Source organism: Triticum urartu, chromosome 5 (assembly GCF_003073215.2).
Source record: "Triticum urartu cultivar G1812 chromosome 5, Tu2.1, whole genome shotgun sequence".
In the NCBI taxonomy this organism is placed as follows: Eukaryota; Viridiplantae; Streptophyta; class Magnoliopsida; order Poales; family Poaceae; genus Triticum; species Triticum urartu.
This window is the reverse complement of record NC_053026.1, coordinates 262,156,925-262,175,100: the sequence shown is the minus strand read 5'-3', so window position 1 is coordinate 262,175,100 and position 18,176 is coordinate 262,156,925.

Genomic DNA, 18,176 nt, shown 5'->3' with positions numbered 1-18,176 from the left:
AATATGTTAGTCCCAAAAATAGTATAAAATGTTGCCAAAAAGTATATGGAAGTTGTAGAATATTGGCATGGAACAAATCAAAAATTATAGATACGATGGAGACGTATCATTCGTGAACCACGCCACCACCATGAGAATGACATGTGGGCCAGCCACATTTAAGGTCCGCATGTCATTGACTCATAGGCCGGGCACTAAGCCACTGAAGTTCGGTCCCGTGGGCCCCGAGAGGGAAATGTAACTCCTGCGGTAGGCCTTGTGGTGCTCCCGCAGTACGAGCTCTTGCAAAAACTAGAATTTGTTTCTTACTACTACCAACTAGTACTAGTAAGGTACACGTGCATTGCACGCATGAGATTCTGGTGGTTTGTGCATTATGCTTCTACATGTGGAGCTTTCCGGATTCTAACATGTGGCAAAATCTGGTGGAGTGTAAGGTTAGGCAAGTTTGATTAACTTAGGTGAGTGTTTGGTTGAGGCCACACCTTAGGCAAGCCACACTAAGGCCCCACATGACATACACACAAAAAATTCACATAGGCTTGCCAACTTGTGGCAAGATTCACTTAGGCTTGCCAACTTGTGGCTCCCATTTTGAAGAACTAATAACTTTGCCTAAGCTTAGTTGTGGCAAATTTAGTCATGAATTAAGTTAAACCATGGAGTCTTCTAGATTATACATGTGGCAGAATTTGGTGGATTATATCCAATGGCCAGTATTGCTCGGATTTGCCATCTTTGTACCATCGGATTGGCTTCATCCAACGACCAACTTTCAAAGTTTTTCACACACTATATAGGGGGTATAGATATAGATGTGCCAGTCCATTGCAATGGATCCAAAGTATATCTATTTAGTGCAGTGCACTCTAAACGCATTATCTATTTATTTTTCTCCAACCTTCCATAGCCATGCAACCAAGCCACATAAGCTTCATGGGTGCCCCCCACATCATATTATTCATACTACGTTGATTGAAAAAAAGATAAATCACCCAAAACAAGATCTTCCCATTTTTTGTTCCTACGATGTTGTGCCATGCACGTACCTACTAGTTGTATAGTGGTAGTACTAGTAATATAGTATTAGGAGTACAAACTTGGTACTAGTAGGAGTAGTACTAGTACGGAATGCTCCTACTCTATCAACGAGCCCCGTCTGACACCAAATTTCTTGGCTTCCGTGCTACAACTAGATCTTCCCCTCGTTTCTGTTTTCCAACCCGGCGGCGGGCGGGGTGTCGGTTTGCTCAACGGCTGTCCCACATGAAAGTGAAAATGCTAGGCAACACGCCTTCCCTAAGCTATGTGTCGTGCCAGATGGGCCGTGTTGTACTACCGATTCCTGGGCGTGTGGGGGTGCGACACGAACGCGACATGCCTTTTCCTTTTACCAGCAATGTGCCCGTGCGTTGCGATGGATCTAAAGTAGTAGAATAGTAGTATTTGTTCACAAACTTGAAAGAAATCACTATTGTTTTGATATACTCCTAATATATTACTCCCTCTGTACCTAAATATTTGTCTTTTTTGAGATTTCAAATGGACTATCACATACGGATTATATAGACATATTCTAGTGTTTTTAGCAAGATGCTCGGGCGTTGCACGAAGTTGATGGAAAAGGTAAGCACAACTTATAAATTGGCTGATGGAGTACTAGTTACAGTGATGCATATAATTAAGCAAAGGGATCGCACATGTCGGTATTGACTGGAACGAGAATGCAACAGCACAATAAGAATTATGGCCACGATGATGCGATCGTAGTGGTGGTTACAGAAGGCATGAAGAAAGATGGATCCACGAACGTACGACCTCCTCCTCCTCAACTTAGTGCGTCAGGCCACCGACCGGCGGCTAAGGAGCGGCGGTTTTTGTGGCGAGGTCGAGGTGCTTCTCAGCAAAGGCATCCAAGGCTTCCAGCCAGTTGAGGAAGGCCAACGTCGTAGCGTCCTCACTGGCCTTGTAGATACCTATGTACACAATTTGCTCGTACACGTGGATGTGTAGGTCGACGAATTCTTGCAGGGCGAGGCACCTCGCGCGAGCGCGACCTCCAGGTGGACATTCTTCATGGCGTCGGTGAGCAGTCGCAGGGCCACCAGTGCTTGAAAGAGGTTCCGGCCATGGAGGCCGATTAGGGTGGCAGGCAATGAGGAGCCCGGGCGTGCGGGCTGGAGGAGTACGGCGATGTCATCCGCGAGCTTCTTGAGGACGATGAACTTGTTGCTGGTGGCAACGATCATCTGGTCCAACTTAGAGTTGTAGTTGGCGTCGACGGCGGCCATCCACCAGCCGGTCTCCAACACCGTCTGGAGACGATCCTCGGCGCCATGCCGCAGGCCGGTGTCGTGGACCATCTGGCGCAGCCGCTGGCCGCTCACGTGCATCGCCGCCATGGGTCTGGAGTGAGCTCTTTTATGCTTACTGTAGGTGCTTAGGCAAATGCTTAGGTGTGTACGATGTGGCAGATGCATTGGAATGGAGGGGCGCCTTTATATGAGGGCAATGAGGGCAAACTGCGTTGCATTCACATCGTACAGCCTCTTTTCCCAGACCTCCTAGCATTACTTCCCGCATGCATTAATTGAAGGAGGATGCATTGGCCGTTCAACATATCGGGAACCGCTACTCCCTCCCTCGTCTGCATTAAAGCCGTATCAGGAACTACGCCTCCCGCTGTCAAATCGAATACTCCCTCCGTCTAGGTGAGTATTAAGTCATCTTACGAAAACCAAATAGTAAACACATAGGCGTGGTGCATTAACTCTCACGTTGTTTCTTATTTTTTGACATAAATAGAGGAATCAACCAAGAAGAGATGTGGGGCTTGTATGCTTTTAATGACTTGAGACTATCAAACATGACATGTAGTGGTCAGTTCGTTGCACAAGAACAAATACAACCCACGTCAGCACACACGCATCTTATATAGCATCACATCCAATGGCTATAAAAGATGAATGAGACCAAATTATATCTCATCTAGATGAGTTCTAGCAAAACTGTATTAATAATACTTAGTACTCCTGCGCCATGTATCATATATTAGTATCATGTAGTACTTTATTTATTGCCATGTATGACACATAGTACTCAACTCTCTCTCTTTCTTTCATTTAATTCTATGACACCTCATCAAAATTGCTAAGGCTAGTACCATTACAACCAGCCTTAGCAAATATTAAACATTAAGTTCTCTCATTTTCCTCTCCACCTTGGTCACCTAGACGGAGGGAGTATACTGCGCGGGCTTTTCCTACGCGGTAGGCGGGGCAGTTCCGCCTAGTCCTTTTGACAGAGGCGTGAGAAGACGAGGGAGTAGGCTGCTGCAAACATAGGGCTGTGTGATTTGACATCGAGTTACTGCTGGATAGGTGGGGCCCCGTGATTTGACATGCCATTATCATTTTAACTGCGGCACTACGATCGGTGTGAGTCTCTCGATTCCTGACCACCTCCATACAGGTGCCTCTCCCAATGCTCCACCATGTAGTAGAGGCTGGCTCTTGCATGAGAGCCCACTTCTCCACTTTTTCCTTGCCTCTCTTTCCTCCACATATGCAAAAATGCCATGTAAAGCGCACTATTGTACTTACTTGCTCCTACAGGTGCTTAAGCTTGCCACATAGGCATAAAGTCTGATGTGGCAAGTTAATCAAGAAGAGAGAGACTAGTTTCGTGACCCAAGGAAGAAACGGTGCTAAGCGCGTGTACCTAGGTGAAAAGGCAATTTTGAGTCTATAGCTAATTAAATGAAGCAAACTTAGCAACGCCGTTTCATTGGAAGAGGTCACTCCTTGGCAAATGCAATAAAAGGTAGCACGAGAGATGCCCGAGAGACGATGAACGCGTATAGGTCTAGGGAGATAGTCCTATATAAGCATGAGTGATAGTTATATGAGACGAATATCTGGATTAAATGGGATTCAAATATTTAAACTGGAGATCACGACATCGATAATATCATAACGCAAATTGGTGTATCAAACATGCATATTCATTTGAATTTTGGGACACGTGTAATGTTATATAGTTTATCAATATTGGTGATCCATAGATTCTTTAATTAGAAACAATGCATGGTTTATATGCAATTAATGTCTAAACGGGATTACACTAGATGTTCCGTGTGTGAAACACATTATACATGTTTGAGAAGTAAAAAAACCTGCATGAAACACACATTAATTGTAGACTGTTAGCGAGGAATGCATACATTGGATTTCAACATAAAGTGGTTTCAAATATTTGAAAATCCAAATTGATGGATACAACCTTATGAATCTGAGATCATGCCATTTGTAAACCATATTTATGTATGAAGGGTGTTGTGCTTTTGAAAGTGTGTATACAAATGATGTATATAGAAGTTTATTCCAATCGAAAATGGATCCCGCCCGAAAAAATAGAATACAAACAGGATTCGAATTGAGTTGGCACGGTAAACGTGCACTCTGCAAAATTTGAACGAAGCGGGGAAAGTCACAGTAACCATCCGAAACCAAAATCCGCGAGATGGAAATTACTACTGCCTATCCCTGCCACGCAAAGCCTATCTGCTCGCTTTCTATAGGTTTCGATAGGGGTAGGTTTGTACTCAAACGTGACATAACCGCCTCTCACCCGGATTCGTACACGGTGGGCGCCAAAACACAGTGTTTCCTGTGCCGAAATCGACTCCCTCCCCAATTCATACAAGGTGGGCGCCAAAAGCAAACTCTCGTCGGCAAATATTCGGTGTATGCGAGATTACCGTCCTATCCCCAACCGACTAATATTGTTGTGATGTAGGAAATTTGAAACGGGGGCTAACTTTGTAAATTTCCTCGCATTTGAGACAAGCGTGCCCTGAAGACATGGTTCCCCCCTTCCTCTCTACCTCCATTTCTCCATTCGTACTCCGTGGGCACCAAAACACCCTCTCCACCCCAGCCTCCTCCGTCCGCCACACCATCCACCACTGTCCTCCTCCACCATGCCGGAGCTAATAGCCCGACGCCGCCGTCCATAACAAGAGATCGACCTCTCTCATCCATGGCTTCGGACCGGGATCCTTGCATCCCGTCCTCTCGCTTCATCCCCGTCGTCGTCCACCTTGTCGGCGCCGCTCCTACGACCGTCTCGTCCACCACACCCCACCGCCACCGTCTACCCTCCTAGATCTGCTTCGACGCTGCCGACAGCCATCGCTACCACAGCACCGTCAAATTCTCAACAGATGCATACACAGCGTCGCACCAGAGGCGGTACTCTTTCGTATCTGCTCAACTTATTTATCGCAGCAAGAAAATAGATGGCCACTGCTTTACTCTGATTTCTTGTCCATCACTTACTTGCTAGTTGAAAGCAAACATTGGTTGCAAAGTTGCCTTTGTCCGGTTTGCACCTTCAGATCCGCCATGGCACGCTCAACAGTATACTCTCAATGCTTATGGTTTTCCCCTTTTATATTCCACACTAGTTAAGTCACAGTAGACTACATTTCAAAGTTGGGTCAGTCAATTTTTCAGAGCATGCCGGAGTTCGCCGGTGCGAACAAAGGGGCTCGGGTGAGGACGGTGGTTGTGGGGGGCGGTGGTGGGGCCTTGCCCAACGAACAAAACTTGGCGCAGGTGGGGCAGGGGGTGGAGGTGGGGGTGGAAGAGGAACACAGGCGGTGGGGGCCGGTGGTCCGGCCGGCGGCCCGTGCGGTGTTCTGTATGGGAAGAATCAGAGACGAGGAAGAAGAAGGGTTAGGAGATGTAGGACCTTCATCCAACCGCCTGAAATGGACGACTGACCCAAATGACAAAAGTCACGCGACTTGCATGCAGACATGCCTTTATATTCAGTACCATCATTGTACCTGCTTAGCACTGCTCCTGGATCCATCAAGCTAAACAACGTGCCACTCATAATTCCAAACTTGTTGCTCAAGTACGAATCTGATATGATGCTGATATTACTAAAACAGATAACATTTAATTGGTCAGCTAATGTTCCTACTTTACTTTCGAAACGCACGTGCACCACATATAGAGAGACAGCAGGGAGTTGCTTTCTTAATGCGCTCTTGTTCATCATGTGTGGGCACTGCGCAATGAACATTTTATTATCCAAATCCTTCTTGCTCTTCTTTAGCATGTTCCTGTTCCGTTCTTATTTAATAATCACTCTCCCCGTTCCTAAATACAAGTCTTTGTGTAGATTCCACCATTGACTACATATGGAGAAAAATGAGTGAATCTACACTCTAAAATGTATCTGGATACATCTGTATGTGATCCATAGTGGAAATCTCTACCAAGACTTATATTTTGGAACGGAGGGAGTATGATAGTAGTACAGTATGTTCCTTGTAGTGAAGATGAGTAGGGACATTTGCAGTGTAGGGGTCTATATGGTCGGTTGTGATGGACACTTTGAACTCTTCGGGCCTCTTTGATTCTTAGGATTTTGTAAACATGGGAATGTGATTTGTAGTGGCCTGCCCACTTGAATCCTATAAGAATAGCAAGGAAATGCGGGGAGCTGTGTCGCCTTTGAGAGTTACACTGATATTAACAGTACCGCACCTTCAGTTGAAGAGAGCTGGTATTCGAAGCCTTTCTAGCCGTACCGGCAATACTAGCACATATATTCCAACAAGTTCCACTTTGCTAATTTTACTCTGATGCTTACGGTTTCCCGTTATATCTACATTATGATCTGTGTAGCTGCTTTGTGTCGCAATAGCAGCAGTCCACTTCTGAAGCTAAACACTGTAATGACTTACAAAATTGGCACCAAGGCATTGAGTGCCATTCTGGATGCATTGAAACTCATACGCTCCCCACCTGTTGATTCTTGTTCAGAATATGATCCTAATGACTATTCTAACCTCGAGGAGTCAAAGGCAGATGGCATGTCATGTTCACCCATCAAGGTGCCTGTTCTAATTTGGCAAGGTTTTATTGATTGCGTGTATCTTGCATATGTTGTCTTGCATTTCTTCTACTTTGTTGCACCGCCATCTGCTTAGTTTACTCATCATATACGTCGAGATGGCATGCCCATCCATTATCAATACATATTCCATTTGTCATCATACCATGTTTTTTCACTCAAATGTTGTTCTTGTGCATCAGACGTCAAAAAGGAAGAGGGTGATTGCCGAACCTGAAGGAGCACCAGCAAAGTCCTTGAAAAACGTGGTTGTGCCGGAGAAATCAGACAACACCCCACTTATATTGATTGTACAACCAGTGACACAAAATGTAGGACCGACTCCAGCAGACTGTACCCATACTTCCCTGGCCACACCACTAGCCCCACCACATAGGACCTGGACTCCAGCAAAAGGTATGCCGATTTCAGTTGCCATAGCACCAGCCGTACCATAGAAAAATCCCACTCCAGCAAAAAGTACAGCAAGTCCACCGGCCGAAGACCTATCCCAACTACAGAGACGGCCAATTCCTGTAGATTGGAACCCCATTCCAGTTATTCCCAGTTTAAAAGACAATGCTTTCAATGTTGTTAGGGACTATGTGCATATATTCCCATCATGGGAAGATTATAGTGAAGACAAACACCATTTTCACATCTTCATGTCACACTTACGTGTAAGTGCTTTTATTCATGGTGATTATTTTCCTGTTTTCTGCTGATTGAACACATCAATGATTTACATTACATTGTTGTAAGTGGGTGAGGGTCAATCTGGATAGTCATGACGAGCAAAGCTTGCTTGTGCTTTTCAAGGAAGCATTGCAGCAGTATCAGTGTTAACTGAGGAAATCACACTTTGATGGCAAGTCTATAAACGAATTTTTGGTGAAGTCTCCTATGCTAAATTTAGAAGACAATGAATGTAAAAACCTTGTTATGCACTGGCCTCGTTCCCAGGAATTTGAACTTCTACTTTCCCGCATGTGCTTTACGGATCTTTTTTGCAGGAAATCTGCTCGAAGAAGAATTCCGTTTTGAAAAGAATGACAGGATATCACAATTATGCTGCCCGCTGCTTTGCTCCTGTTAGTACCTGTTGTCCTGTATCACTGTACTTGCATACATACCTGGTTCATTATGTGACATCAGTATGCATGATAGCTTGCTTATCAATTGTTCGCTCCAAATTATCTGATCTGTATAAATGGTTACATTAGTGTAGAATATATCCAATGCCAATGAAATTTTTTAGCTCTGCATTGTTCTGGTAAGTACTTGTTGTCCTTTATCAGTGTACTTATCTTGACAGGTAGTACTTTATGTACCATCACTCTGCAGCTTATTTTCCTTTGCCCTCCATTTGCTACACATCAGATCTATATTTACTCTTACCGTAAGCTTGGATAACACCAATGGTACTGAAGTAGTTTAGCTGTGCATTGCTCTTGGCTGTACCTTTTGCCTGCATCGCTGTACTTACATTTATAGCTACTTGGTTATGTAGCATCACTCTTCATCTTATCTTAAATATTCTCCATTTTTTCTTATATTATCACATCTATATTTACTCTTAGCAAAATGTAGAATAAAGGCAATGCTTAAGAAGAAGATTATGTGGTAAACTTCTTGAATTGTCCCCTCCCCCCATCAGCATGGACAAGGGCTTTATAGAGCCTGTCTTCACCAATAATGAGTTTGTCCTTCCTAAGCCTTCAAACTTTGTTGTGTATATTTGGTTAGGCATGACTGCAACAATTGTTTATTTTTGGTGTTTGCATCAAATTGCATGTTTAAAGTTTATTATGTAGTTCATAAACAAAAGTTTGTCCTTCTCAATTTAAGTTTTCAGTTGTACAACCAAGTTCCTTCTTCATACCATGTAAATTACACTATATAGAGCAAGTGATGTTCTTTTGCACTGCATGTATGCTTCTGTTCTTGATCCGTAATCCAGTGGTGTGGTGAACCTACCCACTACAGCACAATGTCATATTCTGCAATGTCTTAACTATGAACAATGTCATATCATTCTACTATTATTTAAACTGTCTCTTTATTTGCCAATCTGAAATGGGATAAATTGACAGCACACTAACCATTGATACCTATGAGTTCTTGATCTGCAATCCAATGGTGTCGTGAAGTTGCCAACTCCTTCACAATGTCATTTCCTGCCATGTCTTGACCTGAACAATACCATATTGTGTTAATGCAATTTTAAACTGTGTCACTTTATTCGTCAGTAAGAAATGTGATGAATTGTCAGCATTGATACTTTTATGTGCAAAACCTGTCATATGGCTGCTTGTTTATCTTTCAGAGTGAGGAGGATATAAGTGTTAAACAAGCGCAGTCTCATTAGCTTGCTCAGCTGCTTGCGCTGCAGCTCCCCAGTAGGGCTAACCTTTCTTGAACTCTATTGAAGTGCTGTCGGTTTTGTATATTATTTTGTCGGTGTGTTTATTTGCACTGGTGGCGATCTTTGATGCCCAGTGTATGTAATCTGATGTCTGCTTGTGCTTTATTATCATAGTGGTGAACTTTGATGCCTAGTGGATGTAATATGCCGTAATTTCTTTATTGTATAGTCTAGGTTTTTTTATTCATGATGCTGCAGTTATTTTACTGTATATACATCCTGTCTTCACAGTAAACCGGTGTAACACCCTCGATGCGACTATAGCTCCCACGTGTCGAGGCACGACTTAGAGACATAACCGCATTGAAAGCAATGTCGCAAGTCAGGCAATCATTACAACATCCTATGTAGTATATCATAAAAAAAGGGGAGAAACATAGTTGGCTTACACTCGCCACGTCACATCAAAGTACATAAATAACATCCATGATACAAACACTCATGGCCCGACTACGACGCCAAAATAGAAGAAAACCCAACATGCGACAAGGCCCTGAATCAAACCCCAACTAGGCACCACTACTGATCATTGGGAAAGGAAACATAATAACGCTGAGAGTCCTCGTCGAACTCCCACTTGAGCTCGTACTCGTCACCTGGAGCGGAATCACCTGGACCTGCATCTGGAGTTATAGTATCTGTGAGCCACCGGGACTCAGCAATCTCGCACCCTCGCGATCAAGACTATTTAAGCTTATAGGAAGGGTAAGGCAATTATGTGTGGAGCTGCAGCAAGCGACTAGCATATATGGTGGCTATCTTATTCGCAAAAGAGAGCGAGAAGAGGAGGCAAAGCACGAGCGAGAAACTAGAAGGCAACCTGCGCAAACATTACTCCAACACCGTGTCCACTTCCCGGACTCTGCCGAGAAGAGGCCATCACGGTAACACACTCAGTTGATTCATTTTAATTAATTAGGGTTCAAGTTATCTACAACCGGACATTAACAAATTCCCATCTGCGGATAACCGCGGGCACGGCTTTCGGAAGTTCAATCCCTGCAGGGGGGTCCCAACTTAGCCCATGACAAGCTCTCACGGTCAACGAAGGAATAGACCTCTTCCCAAGACGTTCCGATCAGACTCGGTATCTCTGTAATTCAAGACACTTCGACAGGTTAAAACAAGACCAGCAACACTGCCCGAATGTGCCGACAAATCCTGATAGGAGCTGCACATATCTCTTTCTCAGGGCACACTCAGATTGTCTTAGGTACGGGTAGGCCAGCCCAGAGTTGCCCCTGGTGGCCACCGGCAGCTGACAGGTGGACCAACACTCAGAGGAGCACTGGCCCGGGGGTGTAAATAAGATGACCCTTGAGTCTGCAGAACCCAAGGGAAAGAAAAGGCTAGGTCGCGAATGCTAAAACCAAGGTTGGGCATTGCTGGAAAAGCTTTAATCAAGGGGAAATATCAAGGGGTTCCCGTTATAACCCAACCGCGTAAGGAACACAAAATTCGGGAACATAACACCGATATGACGGAAACTAGGGCGGCAAGAGTGGAACAAAACACTAGGCGAGAGGCCGAGCCTTCCACCCTTTACCAAGTATATAGATGCATTAATATAACATGGCAATATAATGATATCCCCAAAAAGTAAATAAATGATGTTCCAACAAGGAACGACCTCCAATCTTCACCTGCAACTAGCAACGATGTAAGAGGGGCTGAGCAAAGCGGTAACATAGCCAATCAACGGTCTGCTCGGACAAGGTGGGTTAGAGGTTTGACATGGCAATTGGGAGGCTAACAAGAAAAAGGTAGGCATCGTAGCATTGGCATAGCAAGAGCGAGCAAACTAGCATAGCAAAGATAGTAGAGATTTCGAGGGTATGATCATCTTGCCTGCACTGTTGTCAGAGTTGACTGGATCCTCACAAGCAAACTCAACGGGCTCCTCAGTAGCGAACTCGTCTCCCGGCTCTACCCAACAAGACAAACAAGCAACAAGGATACAATCAACAACGTGCAAGACCAAGCAATATGACGAAATGATGATATGCTATGCGGGATGCGATGCGGGATGCAAAATGCAAGATATGACAGGAAATGCATGAACCTGGCCTCAACTTGGAGAACTTAGTGTGCCACTGGATAGAGGGGATGAAATCGCTTGAAAACGATATAAAGATCATTGGAATCGGAGTTACGGTTTGGAAATGGCAAGCGATTTAAGAATGACACCGGTCTGCGATTTACAGCAAGTAGGCATCTAAATGCAACGAAATGAACATGCTACAGCCACCAAACATGACAACAAAATACATGGCAGGGATTCACACAAGATTCTTAAAAAAAGACTAGCACTGAGCCACGGCCAATTCATCCATTATGAGGTCCAAACAAGCATGGCAAAAACGCAAATGCAAAACAGATTCCAGACTTAGTGAATTGACACTAGTCTGAAATTTCAGATCACGAAGCCCTCTTCGGAGCAGAAAAACAACATGATACATGACCTGATTAAGACAAGTAAGAACATGGAATGGAGCTACTAAACAATCTTAACAAAAGTCCCAAAGTGACCTGAGGCCAAAAGGGATCACAAAATATAGTAACGGGCACACGAACATAGCTAAAACACAATCAGTTTTCAGAAGGCATGTTAACGAGCTCGATGCACTCACCACGGTGCAAGTCATGGCAAGGCAGGCATACATCCATTAAGAAGGCACAAAATACAAGCTAGACATGACAAGAACAATGGCATAGCATGCACGGATCAACTACAATAACATCGGCAAAATCGCAAACGAGTTGACGATCTTCCCAGATTCACAACGAAGCAAAAGTAGAGCTCGATTGACTCAAGCTAGGTTGCTCCATAATTGCAAACAAATACATGGATGGATAGAGCATAACATGGTTAACAAAACTCCTTTACTGATCATCCTCAAAAGAGGCACGGATCACTAGGAAACAAGCTGAACATATGGCATCATGAACTAAATAATCCCAGACTTTGTGAAAACAACCAAGTCTCTGAAAACAGATTTACCGGGTACTCACTTTGCAAGCTTGCACAAGTCACCACACACATCCTAAAAATGCATGGTTTGCACCTCTGGAAAGAAGACAAGATGCTTAACAAAACATATGAAGGACTCACAGGCATAGCATGCACACAATAGTCATGGAAAAAATGACAAAAGTCTAAGATGAACTAGCAGATCTGAGAATTAACTCACGAAGCCTCCTTCTAACAGCATTTTGGGCATCAAGATGAGCTCAAATGAAAATGATGCAATGGAATGAAATGATAAAATCGTCGAGGCGAACATTTTGATGTATTATATGCCCAAAACGGAGTTACGGATGCGGAGATACGGCTGGTCAAAGTAGGCATAAAAAATCAGGGGAGAGGGAGAAAAAGTCAACCGTGCGAGATCTAGGGTTTACTGTAGCAGCCGGGTGCACTGTAGCGAATCGCACGTCGCCGGAGTTCGTCGCCGGAGATGGGGGCGCCGGTGGCCGGACTTGGCGAGGGGGAGGAGGAGGCGGCCGGATCCGGTCCCTAGGGCGGCGGAGGAGCTCCGGGAGCTCCGGGCGGCGAGGTGGGGCGGCGCTCGCGAGGGCGGCGGCGCCGGTGGGCAGCGGAGGCGGCGACCGGGCAGCGAGCCGGCATGCAGCGGCGGGCCACGCCGGTGATGGAGACGAGTGCGCGGGGCGGTGCGGCGATGGCTTCGGGCGGCGGAGGGCAGAACGGGCCGCGGGGGCCGGCTCCGGGCTCCCCGGCCCGCGGCGGCGGCGAGATGGCGGGGGCCACGTGGCGCGCTCTCACTGGACGAAGGCGGCGGCGGAGAACTGTCTGGTGACAGCCGGACGTGTCCGGGGGCGTGAGGGGAAAATTAGGGTTTCGGGGGAGGAAGGAGATCCGAAAAATGGGGGGTGTATATATAGGCATAAGTGGAGCTAGGAGAGTCCAAATGAGGTGCGGTTTTCGGCCACGCGATCGTGATCGAACGCTCTAGGACATGGAGCAGATTTTGGCGGGTTTTGGGACAAATTGGAGGGGTGTTGGGCTGCAACACACACGAGGCCTTTTCGGTCCCTCGGTTAATCGTTGGAGTATCAAACGAAGTCCAATTGATACGAAACTTTACAGGCGGTCTACCGGTAGTAAACCAAGGCCACATGGCAAGTCTCAGTCCAATCCGGAAATGTTTAATCCCCACACACGAAAGAAAGCTAGAAATGACCACCGGAGGAGAGCGAAGCGCCGGAATGCAAAACAGACAACGGGGAGAAAGCTCGGATGCATGAGATGAACACGTATGCAAATGCAATGCACATGATGACATGATATGAGATGCATGAAAAAGAAAACAACACACGGAGACAAAGACCCGAACCCGAGAAATAAATATAACTTAAGGCCGGAAACGGCAAGAGTTGGAGTACAAATAGGGGAAGTTAAATCCGGGGTGTTACAACACTCCACCACTACGAAAAGATCTCATCCCGAGATCTAGGACTGAAAGAACGCCGGGTACTCAGAACGGAGGTGATCCTCGCGTTCCCAGGTAGCTTCACAGTCGGAATGGTGTGACCACTTGACTTTGAGAAATTTGATTGACTTGTTGCGAGTCTTGCGTTCAGTCTCTTCAAGAATAGCAACTGGGTGCTCACGATAAGAGAGATCTTCTTGGAGCTCAATGTCCTCGAAGTTGACGGTGCGGTCAGGAGTCTTGAAGCACTTTCGAAGCTGAGAGACAAGGAACACTTCATGAACATTCTCAAAGTTTGAAGGAAGCTCGAGTTGATAGGCGAGGTCGCCTCTCTTGCTGACAATCTTGAAAGGTCCCGCGTATCTAGGGGCAAGCTTCCCTTTGATACCGAAGCGACGAGTACCTTTCATAGGAGAGACACAGAGGTAAACATGATCTCCGATCTCGAAAGCCAAATCACGGTGCTTACTATCATAGTAGCTCTTCTGTCGGGATTGGGCTGCTTTGAGGTTATCACGAATTACTTTGCACATTTCTTCTGCTTCTGTGATTAAGTCATTACCCAGCAGCTGACCTTCACCGGTTTCAGACCAGTTGAGAGGGGTACGGCACTTCCTGCCATACAGAATTTCAAAAAGGGCCTTGCCCGAACTTTCTTGAAAACTGTTGTTGTATGAGAATTCAGCATAAGGAAGACAATCCTCCCACTTCATGCCGAAGGAGATCACACAAGCCCTGAGCATATCTTCAAGAATCTGGTTGACACGCTCGACTTGACCGCTTGCTTGAGGATGGAAAGCAGTGCTGAAGCGGATGTTAGTGCCCATGGCCTTCTAAATAGAATCCCAAGAGTTCGAGGTAAAGATGCTGCCACGGTCTGAAGATATCACTTGAGGAATACTGTACAGAGAGACAATGCGAGAGGTATAGAGTTCCGCCAATTGAGCTGCAGTGATCGACTCTTTGATAGGCAGAAAGTGAGCCACTTTGGTGAGCTTGTCGATGACAACGAATATAGCATCATTGCCATGCTTGGACTTTGGAAACCTAGTCACGAAGTCCATTTCAATGTGGTCAAACTTCCATTCTGGAATGGCAAGAGGTTGGAGGAGACCTGCTGGCCTTTGGTGTTCTGCCTTCACTCTTCTGCAGACATCACATTCATTCACGAATTGAGCAATCTTACGCTTCATTCGAGTCCACCAATAAGCTTGCTTGAGGTCCTGATACATCTTCGTGCTCCCAGGGTGGATGGAGAGGAGAGAATTGTGAGACTCGTTCATGATCACTTTACGAAGTTCACCTTTGGGCACAACAATACGATCCTCGAAGAAGAGAGTGTCCTTGTCATCAAGGCGGTAGCACTTGTACTTGGACTGACTCTTGGCAATCCCAATTTTCACCTTTTTCACCATAGCATCAAGAAGCTGGGCTTGGCGAATCTGGTCTTCTAAGAGAGGGCAGACTTGAAGGTTGGCGAGGAAACCTTGAGGAACAACTTGCATATTAAGTTTGCGGAAAGCTTCACAAAGCTCGGGTTGATAAGGCTTGAGAATCAGACTGTTGCAGTAAGCCTTTCTGCTCAAAGCGTCAGCAATCACATTGGCCTTGCCTGGAGTATACTCGATACTCGGATTATACTCTTGAATCATTTCGAGCCATCGAGTTTGCCTGAGGTTGAGATTAGGCTGAGTGAAGATGTACTTGAGACTCTTGTGACCAGTGAAAATGTCCACTTTTCTTCCCAATAGAAGATGTCTCCAAGTCAACAGAGCATGCACAACTGCCGCCAACTCGAGATCATGAGCGGGGTAGTTTTTCTCATTAGGCTTCAACTGGCGAGATGTATAAGCAACAACTTTCTTCTCTTGCATCAATATTGTGCCAAGACCTTGGAGAGAGGCATCACAAAAGACCTCGTACGGCTTGGATTCTTAAGGCGGAGTCAGAACTGGAGCAGTGATCAATTTCTCTTTCAAAGTGTTGAAAGCAATATCACACTTTGGAGACCAAACGTACTTGATGTGCTTCTGGAGAAGATTAGAGAGAGGCTTCGCAATCTTGGAAAAGTTTTCAACGAATCTTCGGCAATAGCTTGCGAGACCGAGAAAATTGCGGAGTTGCTTCACGTTCTGAGGAGGTTCCCAATTCACAATTGCAGACACCTTCTCAGGATTCACGGAAATTCCCTTGGCAGAGATGATATGACCAAGATAAAGAACCTCATCGAGCCAAAATTCACACTTGGAGAACTTGGCGTAGAACTGATGTTCCCTGAGCTTATCGAGAACCAAACGCAAGTGCTTGGCATGATCTTCCTTGTTCTTGGAGAAAACCAGAATGTCGTCGAGATAGACCAAAACGAAGTCATTGGTGTAGGCGTTGAAGATGAAGTTCATCATGCGAGAGAACGTCGAAGGAGCGTTGGCGAGGCCAAAATACATGACAGTGTATTCGTATGAACCAAAGCTTGTTCTGAATGCTGTCTTGGGAATATCTTCTTCACGAATGCGAATCTGGTGATAACCCATACGGAGATCAAACTTGGAGAATACTTGAGCACCTTTGAGTTGTTCGAACAGCTCATTGATGTTGGGAAGTGGGTATTTGTTCTTGATGGTCTTCTTGTTCACCGGACGGTAATCAACACAAAGTCGGTCCGTTCCATCCTTCTTCTCAACAAAAAGAACACCACAACCCCACGGAGAAGAACTAGGCCGGATGAGACCCATTCTTTCTTGCTCATCGAGTTGCTTCTTCAGCTCCTTCAACTCTTCAGGTCCGAGCTTGTAAGGACGTTTGCACACAGGTTCCGTGCCAGGCTCAAGTTCAATAACGAATTCAACTGGCCGGCGCGGAGGCATTCCTGGGAGCTCTTCTGGAAAGACGTCTTGATATTCGCAAACGACTGGAATTTGCGAGATGGCATCCAATTCACCCTTCTCATTGAGAGAAAACAGACGAATGGTATTATCCCAAGCGGCAAAGACAATTACATCCTCAGACGAATGAGTCAATTGAATCTGCCTGGCTGCACAATCAAGCTGAGCCTTGTGCTTAGAAAGCCAATCCATCCCGAGAATAAGATCAATATCCGAGTCACCGAGAACCATTGGAGAAGATAGAAATTTGTAGTCACCCAAAGTAATAGTAACATCCGGAGCAATGGAGTTAGCCTGCATGCGCTTACCGGGAGAGACAACTGCTAAAGGACTAGGCAAAATTTGCAAAGGCAACCCATGCTTAGATGAAAACAGTCTCGAGATGAAACAATGCGATGCACCCGTGTCAAAAAGAACTTCTGCAGGAATATCATTAACAGGAAGGTTACCCATGATCACATCTGACGAGTCCTCTGCCTGAGCTGCATTCATCAAATTGACCTTTGCATGCTTGGGGTTATGCTTGACCACAGCTGTACTTGCCGATCTCACAGGAGGAGGAGGAGGAAGACGCCTCTGGTTGAAACACTTGTTGGCATAGTTACCCTTCTGTTGGCACTTGTTGCACGTGACCTCTGAAAGCGGACGGTGATACGGAGCACTCGATCTTGGAGGTTGAGACGAAGTCTTGTTCTGAAAGCCTGGGTTGGGTTGGTGGGAAGAACCACTGCCACCTTTGCTCTTCTGCTGATACGGCTGACGGAACGGAGGAGGAGGAAGCCAAAACTTCTGCTGCTTGGACACTTGAGTAGAGGAATAAGGAGTAACATCTCTGAGTCGCTTCCTGGAAGCATCACACCTCAACTGAGCAGCCTCTTGCTTCAGTGCCATGTTGTAGAACTCATCGTATCTCAAGGGCTCAAAGAGAACAAGAGAGAGCTGAATATCTTCTCTGAGACCACCCCTGAACTGGTATATCATGCTCTTCTCATCAGGCACGTCCTGCTTGGCAAAGTGGGCAAGCTTCTGGAACAACTTGTTGTAGTCATAGACAGACAAAGAGCCTTGCTTCAGATTACAGAATTCCTCACGCTTGCTTTCAACCACGCTCTGCGGAATATGATGAGCTCGGAAATCTCGACAGAAATCATCCCAAGTGATAACACGTCCACCTCTGGAATCCTTGTACTGCTGGAACCATTCTGCAGCTTGATCTTTGAGTTGGAAGGAAGCGAACTTGACAAAGTCCTCAGGCCTGACGTTACTGCACTCGAAATGCTTACACAGATCCACAAGCCAATCGTCAGCATCGGTTGCCTCAACACAATTGCTGAAAGTCTTTGGCCCGTTAGCAAGGAACTGGTTGAGTGTAGCAAAGTGACTCTGATTGCTGCCTTGATTCCCTTGACTGCCTTGATTGCGCTCTTGGAGAATTTGCATGATCAGCTGTGTGTTTGCATTGGTTGCGGCCATCACAGCTTGCCTTGCCTCTGGAGGAGGTGGAGGCGG